Source organism: Hypanus sabinus, chromosome 7 (assembly GCF_030144855.1).
Source record: "Hypanus sabinus isolate sHypSab1 chromosome 7, sHypSab1.hap1, whole genome shotgun sequence".
Lineage (NCBI taxonomy): Eukaryota > Metazoa > Chordata > Chondrichthyes > Myliobatiformes > Dasyatidae > Hypanus > Hypanus sabinus.
The window spans coordinates 79,520,332-79,532,578 of NC_082712.1; positions in this window are offsets into that span (position 1 = coordinate 79,520,332).

Here is a 12,247-nt window from a genome sequence, read left to right on the forward strand (position 1 = left end):
TCTCTCTCTCTCTCATCATCTCTCTCTCTCATCCCCATCTCTCTCTCTCTCATCATCTCTCTCTCTCTCATCCCCATCTCTCTCTCATCCTCATCTCTCTCTCTCATCCCCATCTCTCTCTCTCTCATCCCCATCTCTCTCTCTCTCATCATCTCTCTCTCTCATCCCCATCTCTCTCTCTCATCCCCATCTCTCTCTCATCCCCATCTCTCTCTCATCCCCATCTCTCTCTCATCCTCATCTCTCTCATCCTCATCTCTCTCTCTCATCTTCATCTCTCTCTCATCCCCATCTCTCTCTCATCCCCATCTCTCTCATCCCCATCTCTCTAACTTATTGCTCACCTTCCTTTCTCCCTCCTTGTCTCTCTATCTGTCTGTCTCTCTCTCTCTCTCTCTCTCTCTCTCTCTATCTGTCGGTCTCTCTCTCTCTCTCTCTGTCACTATCTGTCTGTCTCTCTCTCTCTGTCACTCTATCTGTCTGTCTGTCTCTCTCTCTCTATCTGTCGGTCTCTCTCTGTCACTCTATCTGTCTGTCTCTCTCTGTCACTGTCTGTCTGTCTCTCTCTGTCTGTCACTCTCTGTCTGTCTCTCTCTCTCTGTCTGTCTGTCTGTCTGTCTCTCACACACACACACACACACACACACACACACTCTCTAATTCCTCATTACCCTGTCATTTCTCACCTCTCTCCCCTCACTGTCCCTTTCTTCCCTTCACAGAGCCGTAGACACTCAAATTAGAGACACAGAGCTTCCAGCCACCCAGTGTGTGCCGACCACCAAACACCCACTGACACCAATCCCATTTCATCCTCCCCACATTCCCACCAACTTTTCCTGGAGTCTACCCCTTGACCACACACTAGGGGGGCAATTTACAGCGCCGGGTTGTACCAATGACCCCACACACCATCGGGATGTGGGACGGAAGCAGAGCTCCTGGTGGAATACCAGCTGGTCACGGCGGGGTTGGGGGGGGGGGATTCCAAATAGGTTGTACCCTCAGTGCCATTTCCAATGTCCCTGCTAGGTGGTATCTTCATTCTATTCGACTCACAGGAGTTATTTGTCCTTTGCCACTTCACACCCAAAGGGGCTAATTTTCAATGGCCAATGAACCCCCCTCATTTCTTTGGGATGTGGGAGGAGGTTGGAGCATCCTCTAAAGCTGCAAATGTCCTGAGAAGGGTTTCTGAGCCTCCAATTTGATGGGACGTTGATTTATCTAACTTTCAGGAATTACTTCCCTGTCGCTTTTTCCATTCACCATTACTGTGTCCTTTGTCAGGTCTTGGTAAGTTTCCGTCCCTGAGTTCTTTCAGGGGTTTGGGAATGAGCGAGAAACTTTGATTTTCATGATCATTTATTTTAAACAAAGATGCAGAGTACTTGAAACTAAATGAGGATCCAAGAAGCAAAGCAGAGATTAAAGAGTTTCCATAGATCCAATACGGTGCTTTTGAAAAGTTTAACTCCTTCATACTCGAGATAACGGAAGCTCCTTAGATAGAGGTAAACTGATTAATGGTTGCACAGTTACGTCACATGGGTTATGTGCTAATACCTAGCCAATTAAAAATGAAAAGGTATAGATGACTGCTATATTGCTTTCTGGGGACGAACCACCACATACTGTTAAAAATACATGATTTGTTAAAGGTAAATTGCTAACAATACAAATTATGTCAGTAAAAAGAAATTACAATTTAAACCATGATTTTGGTCTTGCATTAATTCAACCAATATCTTATAAGAAGTGAAAAAAAATCCGGCACCTCACATCACTCATCTCCCCCACCCACCCACCTTCCCCTCACCTTGTCCCACCTATCACCTCCTAGCACCTCACATCACCCATCTCCCCCACCCACCTTCCCCCTCATCTTGTCCCACCTATCGCCTCCCAGCACCTCACATCACCCTTCTCCCCCATCCACCCACCTTCCCCTCACCTTGTCCCACCTATCACCTCCCAGCACCTCACATCACCCATCTCCCCCACCCACCAACCTTCCCCTCATCTTGTCCCGCCTATCACATCCCAGCACCTCACATCACCCATCTCCCCCACCCACCAACCTTCCCCTCATCTTGTCCCGCCTATCATCTCCCAGCTTTTTGCTTCATCCCCACCCCTCACCTGGTCTTACCTATCACCTCCCAGTGTCTCACATCACCCCCTTCTCCCACCCACCCACTTTATCCCTCACATGAACTCACCTATCACCTCCTAGCTTCTCGCTTCATCCCCCCCTTCACCCATCTTCTTTCCTACCTGTCACCTCCCAGTGTCTAACTTCATCCTTCCTTCCCAGTCCTGAAGAAGAGCTTCGGCCCATAATGTCAACTGTTTACTTCTCTCCACAGACGCTGCTTGACCTGCTGAGTTCCTCCAGCATTTTGTGCATGTTCCTTGGAAATCCACGTTCCATCCAGCTGCCCATCCATGTCAAACTTTCCAATTTCAAAATCGGATGGTTCAGCATGTCAGGAGGAGGGGTTAAGAGGGGCCACTTAACTCCTCAAGCCTGTCCTGTCACTCAATATCAACATGGCTCAAAATGATGTCAGCTTCAGCTTTGCGCTACTCATAGCCAGCGACTTTCCCAGGGCGGAGATAACTGATATGAGGGGGCATTGTTTTAATGTGATTGGAGGAAAGTGAGAGGTAGGGTTTTGCCTACAGAGCAGTGGGTGGGTGGAATGGACTGCCAAGCATTATGGTAGGGACAGATACACTAGGGACATTTGACAGACCCCTAGATAGACACATGCATGAAAGAAAAATGGAGGGCTATGTGGGAGGAAAGGGTTAGATTGATGTTAGAGTAGGTTAAAAGGTCAGCACAATATTGTGAGATGAAGAGCTGGTACAGTGCATTAATATTCTGTGTACCTGGCGCTCAATGTTCAAAGTATTGTAACCCCCAGGTTCGGTGGGTTGTGTTAGTCAAGGGAAAGACACTCTCTGGCCTGCCAAACTTGAGAAATCTTGTTTGTGTGGATACCGCACAACGTTTTCGCCTGTTACAAATCAGTACCACTCAATAACAAACAGTATTCCAAATGCAATTAAACAATTGAGCTTTATAATTCCTAATTTGACTGGAGGGTTAGTAAAGAAAACAAAAGTAAAGGGCCATTTTAATTAATCAGTCTAATGCGCATGTTGGAGCTCATGGTTTTCCCATCCATTTGTTTTCCATTGATTTCCCCCGGCCATCGTCAACTCTGACCCCATTCCACATCTGCTCCGTCCTGCAGTCTACGACTTCTCGGTTCTGGTGTCTTCTCTCTCCATCTTCCGCTGAACCAAAAGCCTGCGAACCCCTCGCTCTCAGGCACACAAGAAAGAAAAACACTCCCCTCGTTGGCCAGCGCACATTCCAAAGCCCCCGTTATCTCTAATCATACCCCAAACACTGCAGCTACAGAGAAACCATGACATCAGCAGTGAAACCTTTCCCAGGGCGTCACAATATTATCAAAGTACATATACAGTATGTCACCACATACAGCCCTGTGATTCATTTTCCTGTGGGCATACTCAGCAAAGCCATAGAGTAGTAATCATAACAGAATCAGTGAAAGATCGCCTAACTACGGCGTTCAACCAGAGTGCAGGAGACAAGAAACTGTGCAAATATAAAAAGAAAGAAATCATAATAATAATTAAATAAGCAATAAATATCACGAACACAAGATGAAGAGTCCTTGAAATGAGTTCATAGGTTGTGGGAACAGTTCAATGGTGGGTCAAGTGAACTGGTTGAAGTTATTCCTTTGGTTTGCCCACCGATAAACCAATAATCAGTTGCTCTTTGTATTATTTTCACAGGTATGGAGATACAGTGAAAAACTTGTCTTGCTATTTTTCATACAGGCCAATTCATTACACTGTCTACAAGGTAAAACAATCACAATGCAGAATAAAGTGTAACAGCAACAGAGGAACTGCAGTGCAAGTGAACAATAAAGTGCAAGATCATGACGAACTAGATTCTGAGCTTTTCTTATCGTATGAAATCTGATGACAGCAGGGTAGGAGCTGTCCTTGAGCCTGGTGGTACATTCATCCGGCACGTGAACTGTGCAACCATCTGCAGGTGGGATTTCCATCCAATGCTTGAAGAACACCAGACCTAAACGGTTATCATTCTGAAGTCGTGAACACTGGTTGGACACGCAACCCCTGATGAGCACTGTACAGATAGTTCTTTGTGGTCACCTGTGGGTTGCACAGGCCCAGTCCGTAAAGTCTCTCAATATTCCATTCCAGGGGTCAGTGTTAACCCAGCAGAGAATTATTAATGGGGCAGAATGGTAGGTCGATGGAAGGTAGACTCTGAACTTGGGGAACAAAGCTTATGGCGGGGTAGCACAGAAAGAACATAATTCCCTGACGTGCTAGGAGTGCATGATGGGACAATGTAGAGGAAGCTTTACTCTGTGTCTGACCCTGGGAGTGAGTGATGGGACAGTGTAGAGGGAGCTTCACTCTGTGTCTGACCCCGGGAGTGTGTGATGGGACAGTGAGGAGGGAGCTTCACTCTGTGTCTGACCCTGGGAGTGTGTGATGGGACAGTGTAGAGGGAGCTTCACTCTGTGTCTGACCCTGGGAGTGTGTGATGGGACGGTGTAGAGGGAGTTTCACTCTGTGTCTGACCCTGGGAGTGAGTGATGGGACAGTGTAGAGGGAGCTTCACTCTGTGTCTGACCCCGGGAGTATGTGATGGGACAGTGAGGAGGGAGCTTCACTCTGTGTCTGACCCTGGGAGTGTGTGATGGGACAGTGTAGAGGGAGCTTCACTCTGTGTCTGACCCTGGGAGTGTGTGATGGGACAGTGTGGAGGGAGCTTCACTCTGTGTCTGACCCTGAGAGAGTGTGTGATGGGACAGTGTAGAGGGAGCTTCATTCTGTGTCTGACCCTGGGAGTGTGTGATGGGACAGTGTAGAGGGAGCTTCACTGTGTCTGACCCTGGGAGTGTGTGATGGGACAGTGTGGAGGGAGCTTCACTCTGTGTCTGACCCTGGGAGTGTGTGATGGGATGGTGTAGAGGGAGTTTCACTCTGTGTCTGACCCTGGGAGTGTGTGATGGGACAGTGTAGAGGGAGCTTCACTGTGTGTCTGACCCTGGGAGTTTGTGATGGGACAGTGTAGTGGGAGCTTCACCCTGTGTCTCACCCTGGGCATGTGGGATTGGGAATAAAGGGTGCCTTTTTATGCCGGTGACTAGTGATGTTCCGCAGGGTTGGTGTTGGGACCACTTCTTTTTATGTTATATATCAATGGTTTGGATGATGGAATTGATGGCTTTGTGGCCAAGTTTGCAGATGATACAAAGATGGGTGGAAGAGTAGATAGTTTTGAGGAGCCAGGGAATGTGCAGAAAAACTCGGACAGGTTGGGAGAATGGGCAAAGAAGTGGCAGATGGAATACAGTGTCAGGAAGTGTATGGCCACGCACTTTGATAGAAGGAATAAAGGCACCGACTATTTTGTAAATGAGGAGAATATTCAAAAATAAGAGGTGCTAAGAGACTTGGGAGTCCTCAAGCAGGATTCCCTAAAAGTTAATTTGTAGGTAGAATCAGTGGTTGGGAAGGCAAATGCAAAGTTAGCGTTCATTTTGAGAGGACTAGTATGTAAAAATAAAGATGCAATGCTGAGGCTTTGTTAGGCTTTTGGAGATTTGTGAGTAGTCTTAGGCTCCTTATCTAAGAAAAGATGTGCTAGCACTGGGGGAGAATCCAGAGCAGGTTCTCAAGAATTCTCTCAGGAATGAAAGGGTTAACATCTGAGGATTGTTTGGTGGCTCTGGGCCGGTACTCATTGGAGTTTAGAAGTATGAGGGGGATCTCATTGAAACCTATTGAATGTTGTAAGGTCCAGATAGAGTGAGGAGGATGATAGAGTGGGGGAGTCTAAGACCAGAGGGCACAGACTCATTATAGAAGGATGTCCATTTAAAATGGAAATGATGAGGAATTTCTTTAGCCAGAGGGTGGTGAATCTGTGGAAACTATTTGCACAGACAGCTGTGGAGGCCAGGTTGTTGGGTGTACTTGAAGAGAAGACCGGTAGGTTCTTGATTAGTCAGGGCATCAAAGGTTATGGGGAGAAGGCAGGAGAATGGGGTTGAGAGGGAAAATAAATCAGTCATAAAGGAATAGTGGAGTAGACTCAATGGGCCGGATGGACTAATTCAGTTTTATGTGTGATGGGACAGTGTAGAGAGAGCTTTATCCCATTGTAATACACGTACTGTATGTGCTAACCACCTGCTTATAAAGAGGAACGAGACAACCAGCTGAAGAATCTTCCTGTTTAAAACTGAATGGAAAGGGTGCCTCCCACTGTTCTCAGCCCCCACTGAGTCCCAATCCCAAGTAAAAGCTTTGCCAGTCTCAATCACTTCCAAAGTACAAGGATCAGCGCATTGAAGGCCTGGGAACTGGAGCAAGCAGCCCGTGAGACTTGACGATTCCATGGGAGGGTTGGAAAGCATGAGTGACAGCTCTAAGTGATTACTCATAACTGAGGTTCACTCCAAGGTTCAGTGTGATGGGAACTCATTGTTGCACTTAGCATAGAGGTTGCCAGGGAAAATCCAGGCATTCAAAGAGCTTTGGGAAGTCCTATAAGTCATAGACACGTAACACAGACTGAGGCCCTTTGGCTCATCGTGTGCTTGCTTACCCAATATCAATCCATCCCAATATGATTTAGCTTGATATGTCAACGGGTGTACCTTCTGGATTTTGGGTTGTTGATCATGAAAATCACCTTGAAATTTCCCTACCGCACATCATTTATTTAAAATTGCCTGTACTTCTGTTCTTTCAATTCATACACCCTTCACATACTCCCAGGGCAGCTTGTAGCATAGTGCTTTGCACAACAGTTTACACCACAGTTCAATCCTCACTGTTGCCCATAAGGAGTTTATACATTCTCCCCTTAACTGCGTGAATTTCCTCCCACAGTCCAAAGATGTTACCGTTTGGAAGGTTAATTGGTCATTGTAATTTGTTCTGAGATTAGCCTAGGATTAAATCGGGGGTTGCTGGGAGGTGCAGCTTGAAGGGCTGAAAGGGTCAATTCTGTACCATATCTCAATTAAAATGTTGCTCACAATGTATGCTGAGAAGTTTTCTGTCTTGTCCAGGCACGTCTGGGTATGCAGAGGCAAGGCACATGCTGCATGGTGGACAGGTTTTACAAAGGCTATAAATTTCAGTGGAAGATTTCAATATTTGAGACAGATGTTTCCCTGAATAACTGATGCCATGATTAACGAAAGCATTTTTGTTGGTCCGCAGATCAAACAGGTTGTCTAGTGAGAGCAGAGAAAATTGAATGGAAGGCACTCAAGGGTGCTGTTGAGATTTTCTTGGCAATCACAGAGCACCAATCTACGTGTAGCTGGCTGACAACATGCTTCAAACATACGAAACATGTTCAAACATAGTGCAACATGTCACTAAAGATTTGTTTTCTGCATTTCCATTCAACGGAGCTGGTTGTGAACTACAGGAGGAATGGGGACTGGCTAAGCCCTATTGACATCAGTGGGTCTGGAGTTGAGAGGGTAAACAGTTCCTCAGCATCCACATCACCAAGTTCATCACTTGGTCTGTGCACACCAGCTGTGTGGTGAAAAGGCACAACAGCGCCTCTTTCACCTCAGACAGTTGGGGAAGTTTGGTTTGGGCCCCCAAATCCTGAGAACTTTCTACAGGGGCACAATTGAGAGCATCCTGACTGGCTGCATCACTGCCTGGTGTGGGAACTGTACCTCCCTTAATCGCAGGACTCTGCAGAGAGTGGTGCGGACAGCCCAGCACACCTGGGGTTGTGAACTTCCCATGATTCAGGACATTTACAAGGACAGGTGTGTAAAAAGGGCCCGTAGGATCATTGGGGACCCGAGTCACCCCAACCACAATCTATTCCAGCTGCTACCATCCGGGAAACGGTACCGCAGCATAAAAGCCAGGACCAACAGGCTCCCGGACAGCTTCTTCCACCAGGCCATCAGACTGATTAACTCACACTGATTTGAGTGTATTTCTATGTTACATTGACTTGTTCTATTTATTATACATTATTATAAATTACTGAGATTGCACATTACACATTTAGATGGAGACGTAACGTAAAGATTTCCACTCCTCATGAATGTGAAGGATGTAAGAAATAAAGTCAATTCCATTCAATAGACTTCTTTGCTGCAAATCTCACCGCTGTCAGTGACGAGCACAGTGAAAGGTTACACCAAGGCATTGCAGTCATAGAGAAATGGTATCAGGGCAACTGGAATCCATCAGTGCTGGCTGATTATTGTTGGACACTTCAGCGAGAAGCCTCAGACACAGAGTATAATTGAAAATTATTAACAAAACATTTTTAGCTTAGGTGAACTATGGCAAAACATCAGCATTGTTACACAAATAAATGCACTAGATTCAATAGAAGTTAATTTCTTGTTTCTCTGAATTCCTATCTGATACGAGTAGTCTGAAATTACATTTGCATTCAGCTTCATGCAGTTTACCATAAACAGAAAAAAAAATTCGAGGAAGCAAACACTTTCAAAGAATGTTGTTGTTCAGTGTTATTCTTGTCACATCTGCTGGCACTTAGGTTCTGCCGGGGATTCCCGATAATGATTCTGTGAATGAAAAGGCTAATGTATGAGGAGCATTTAATGACTGGATCTCTCTAGAATTTTGGAAAATGGGAGGGATTCTCAGTGACCTATCAAATATCTAAAGGCCTCCAGAGAGTCAATGTGGAGAGGATGTTTCCTCTACTGGGGCAGACTAGGACCAAAGGGTACAGCCTCAGCGTAGAGGGACGTCCCTTTAGAACAGAGATGAGGAGGAATTTTTAAGCCAGAGGGTGGTGAATCTATGGAATTCATTGCCACAGACGGCCGTGGAAGCCAAGTCATTGGGTATATTTAAAGCAGAGGTGAATAGGTTCTTCAGTAGTCAGGGTATCAAAGATTACAGGAAGAAGGCAAGAGAATGGGGTTGAGAGGCTTAATGAATCAGCCATGATAGAACGGCAGGACAGACTGGATAGGTCGAATAGCCCAACTTATGCTCCTATGCATTATGGTTTTATCCACCGAGGTACAGTGAAAAACTTTATTTTACCTGCACTGGCTTCTACTCTATCTGTGTCTCTGACAATCTTATCAAGTTTCATCTCATCTCTTTCACTCTAAACCAGTAGTTCCCATGGACCTACCTACCATTCACCAAGGGGTCCACGGACCCCAGGCTGGAACTCCTGCTCAAAAGCAGAAAGCCTCAGCTCATTCAAAAGTTCCACGTAAGACATTTTCCATTTTAGGCATCATCCTGGTAAATGTTCTCTGCTCCTTCCTAAATCTTCCAGGTCAAGAGTTCATCTTAATGTTCTTGTGGACTGTTCAATGGTCTGATAACTGTGGGGTAAGAAACCATCCTTGAACCTACTGGGACATACTATCAGATTTTTGTATCTTCGGTTGTGGTTGCCACTATGGTGCTGCTAGAGCATTGAAGGCTTTTGTTCAAACTTCACAGAAAATCTGCTATCAAAGTACATATATGTCACTGGACTCAGCCCAGAGATTCATTTTCATGTGGGCATACTCAATTAATCCACAATGGAATCATGAAAGATTTGGGAGTTTAACCAGTGTGCAATTACAAAAAGAAATAAGAATAAAAATAAACAATAAATATCAAGAACATAAGATGAGAGTCTGTGGAAGTGAGTCCATAGGTTGTGGGTACATTTCAGTGATGGGGCAAGTGAAGACTCTGTGAAGACGCTCCTGTGGCTCGGGAGCCTGATGGTTGAGGGGTAGCAAATGTTCCTGAACCTGGTGGTGTGAGACCTGAGGGTCCTGCACCTTATTTATTGATTATTGATTGATTGATTGATTGATTGAGATACAGCATGGAACAGGGCCATTTAACCCAGCAACCCACCTTTTATATACTCTAGCCTAATCACAGGACAATTTACGATGACCCATTAGCCTACCAACCAGTATGTCTTTGGCCTGTGGGAGCAAGCCCATGCAGTGATGGGGAGAACGTACAGTGTCAGGAATTGAACCCGGATCGCTGGTACTGTAAAGCGTTGTGCTAACCACCATACCATGGCAGCAGCGAGAAGGGAGCATGGCCTGGGTGGTGGGGGTCCCTGATGATGGACGCAGCTTTCCTGCCACAATGCTTTATGTGGATGTGCTCAATGGTGGGGAGGGCCTTACCCGTGATGGACTGGGCTGTGTCCACTACTTTTTGAGAGATTCTCCATTCAAGGACACTGGTGTTTCTATACCAGAACTGGTATACCAGTTCTATACCAGCCACTCAATAACTTGTTGTCCCAACAAGTTGCTCTGTTATGGGAAAGACGTCACTAAGCTTGAAAGAGTGCGGAGAATATTTCCAAGGATGTTGCCAGGACACGAGGGACTAAGTTAGAGGGAAAGGTTGGACAGATAGGACTTTATTGCTTGAAGAGTAGGATAATGAAGGGTTGCCTTATAGAGGAGTGTAAAATTGTGAGAGGCATCGACAGGGTGAGTGGTCGTAGCCTTTCTCCCAGGGAAATTGAATCAAAAACTAGAAGGCATGGGTTTAGAGAGGGAAAGGGGGACTGAGAGGGTGGTGAGAGTGTGGAACGAGCTGCCAGTGCAGGTCGTGGATGTGGGCTCGATTTCAATGTTTAAGGGAAGCTTGGTGGTGGGGGTATGGGGGTAGGCAGTTCAAATGGTTCAGAATGGACTAGATGGGCTGAAGGCCTGTTTCTGCGCTCTACTTTTCTATGACTCTACGTATTGCAATGTACTGCTGCCACATAGCAAAAAAATTACATGACATGTGCCTGTGACAAAGTAACCGACCGGACACCGTGGGAAAACCCCAACCAGGAATCCATGGAGATAGAAATACGCAAACGGAAATGGAGTGGATCGGACGCTCCTTGAGGAAGCCAACCAACAACATCACCGGGCAGGCGTTAAAACGGAATCCCCAAGGAAAGAGGAAAAAGGGACGTCCAAAAAACACGCGGAGGAGAGATGTCGGGGCTGAAACTGGGGGAGGGGGACACCCTCCATAAAGTGGCTCAGAACAGAGCATGGTGGAGATGGAGGTTATCCATGGCCTAGGCTCCACTGGGAATCAATTTCTGCTTCAAACAAAGGTATTTCACATCCCAGGCCCTTCAGGAATAGAGTTATAGAATCATAGAACAGAAACAGGCCCTTCAGTCCATCTAGTCCATGACAAAATACTAATCTGCCTACTCCCATCGACCTGCACCCAGACCACAACCCTCCATACCCCTCACCTATCAAAACTTATCTCAAACATTGAAATCCACCCCCCCCCCATCCAACACTTGCACAGGCACCTCCTTCTGAGTGAAGGAGTTTCCCCTCATGTTCCCCTTAAACTTCTCTCCTTTCACCCTTAACCCATGACCTCTAGTTGTAGTCCTACCCAGCCTTAGTGGAAAAAGCCTGTTTGCATTTACTTTATCTATACCCCTCATAGTTTTGTACACCTCCATCAATTCTCCCCACATTCTCTTACGCTCTAGGGCAGGGGTCGGCAACGTTTACCACTAAAAGAGCCAATATGGACCCATTTCCCACAGAAAAGAAAACACTGGGAGCCACAAAACGAAATAACACTGCATACAACGGGTTTTTTTTGCCTTTATGCTATGTATAAACAAACTATAACGTGTTGCATTTTTGAAATTGATGAACTCCTGCAGAGAAAACGAAATTACATTTCTGCATGCAACAAAAACATTTTGAACTCCGAAAAAAAGACGTTGGGTTGAAGGTTACTACATAGGTAGCCTACCTTGGATCGAAGAATTAAAAGAAAGCGCGCACTGGCGGGTGTCAGGTATTGGCAGTGGTGATGTATATTAATAGCGATAAAAAAACACGTTGTAGCGATGTAGCGCTACACGCAGCGCTAAAATAAAGACTGCAGTCAAAGGTAACTTTATTCGAACAGCCTTGCTTTAAAGCCTCCCTCAACCCGTACCCATGGGCGCGGATGCTCCAAAAGACACGTACTCACAAACCCCCGTAGGCTATCTCCCTTAGTCGGAACGGTGGCTAATTGTTCGGATGTGCCAGGAAACGGTGTCTCCGCAAAGTACAAGATCACCATAATCTTCAAATTTCGAATTACATTTCAAAAGCTAACA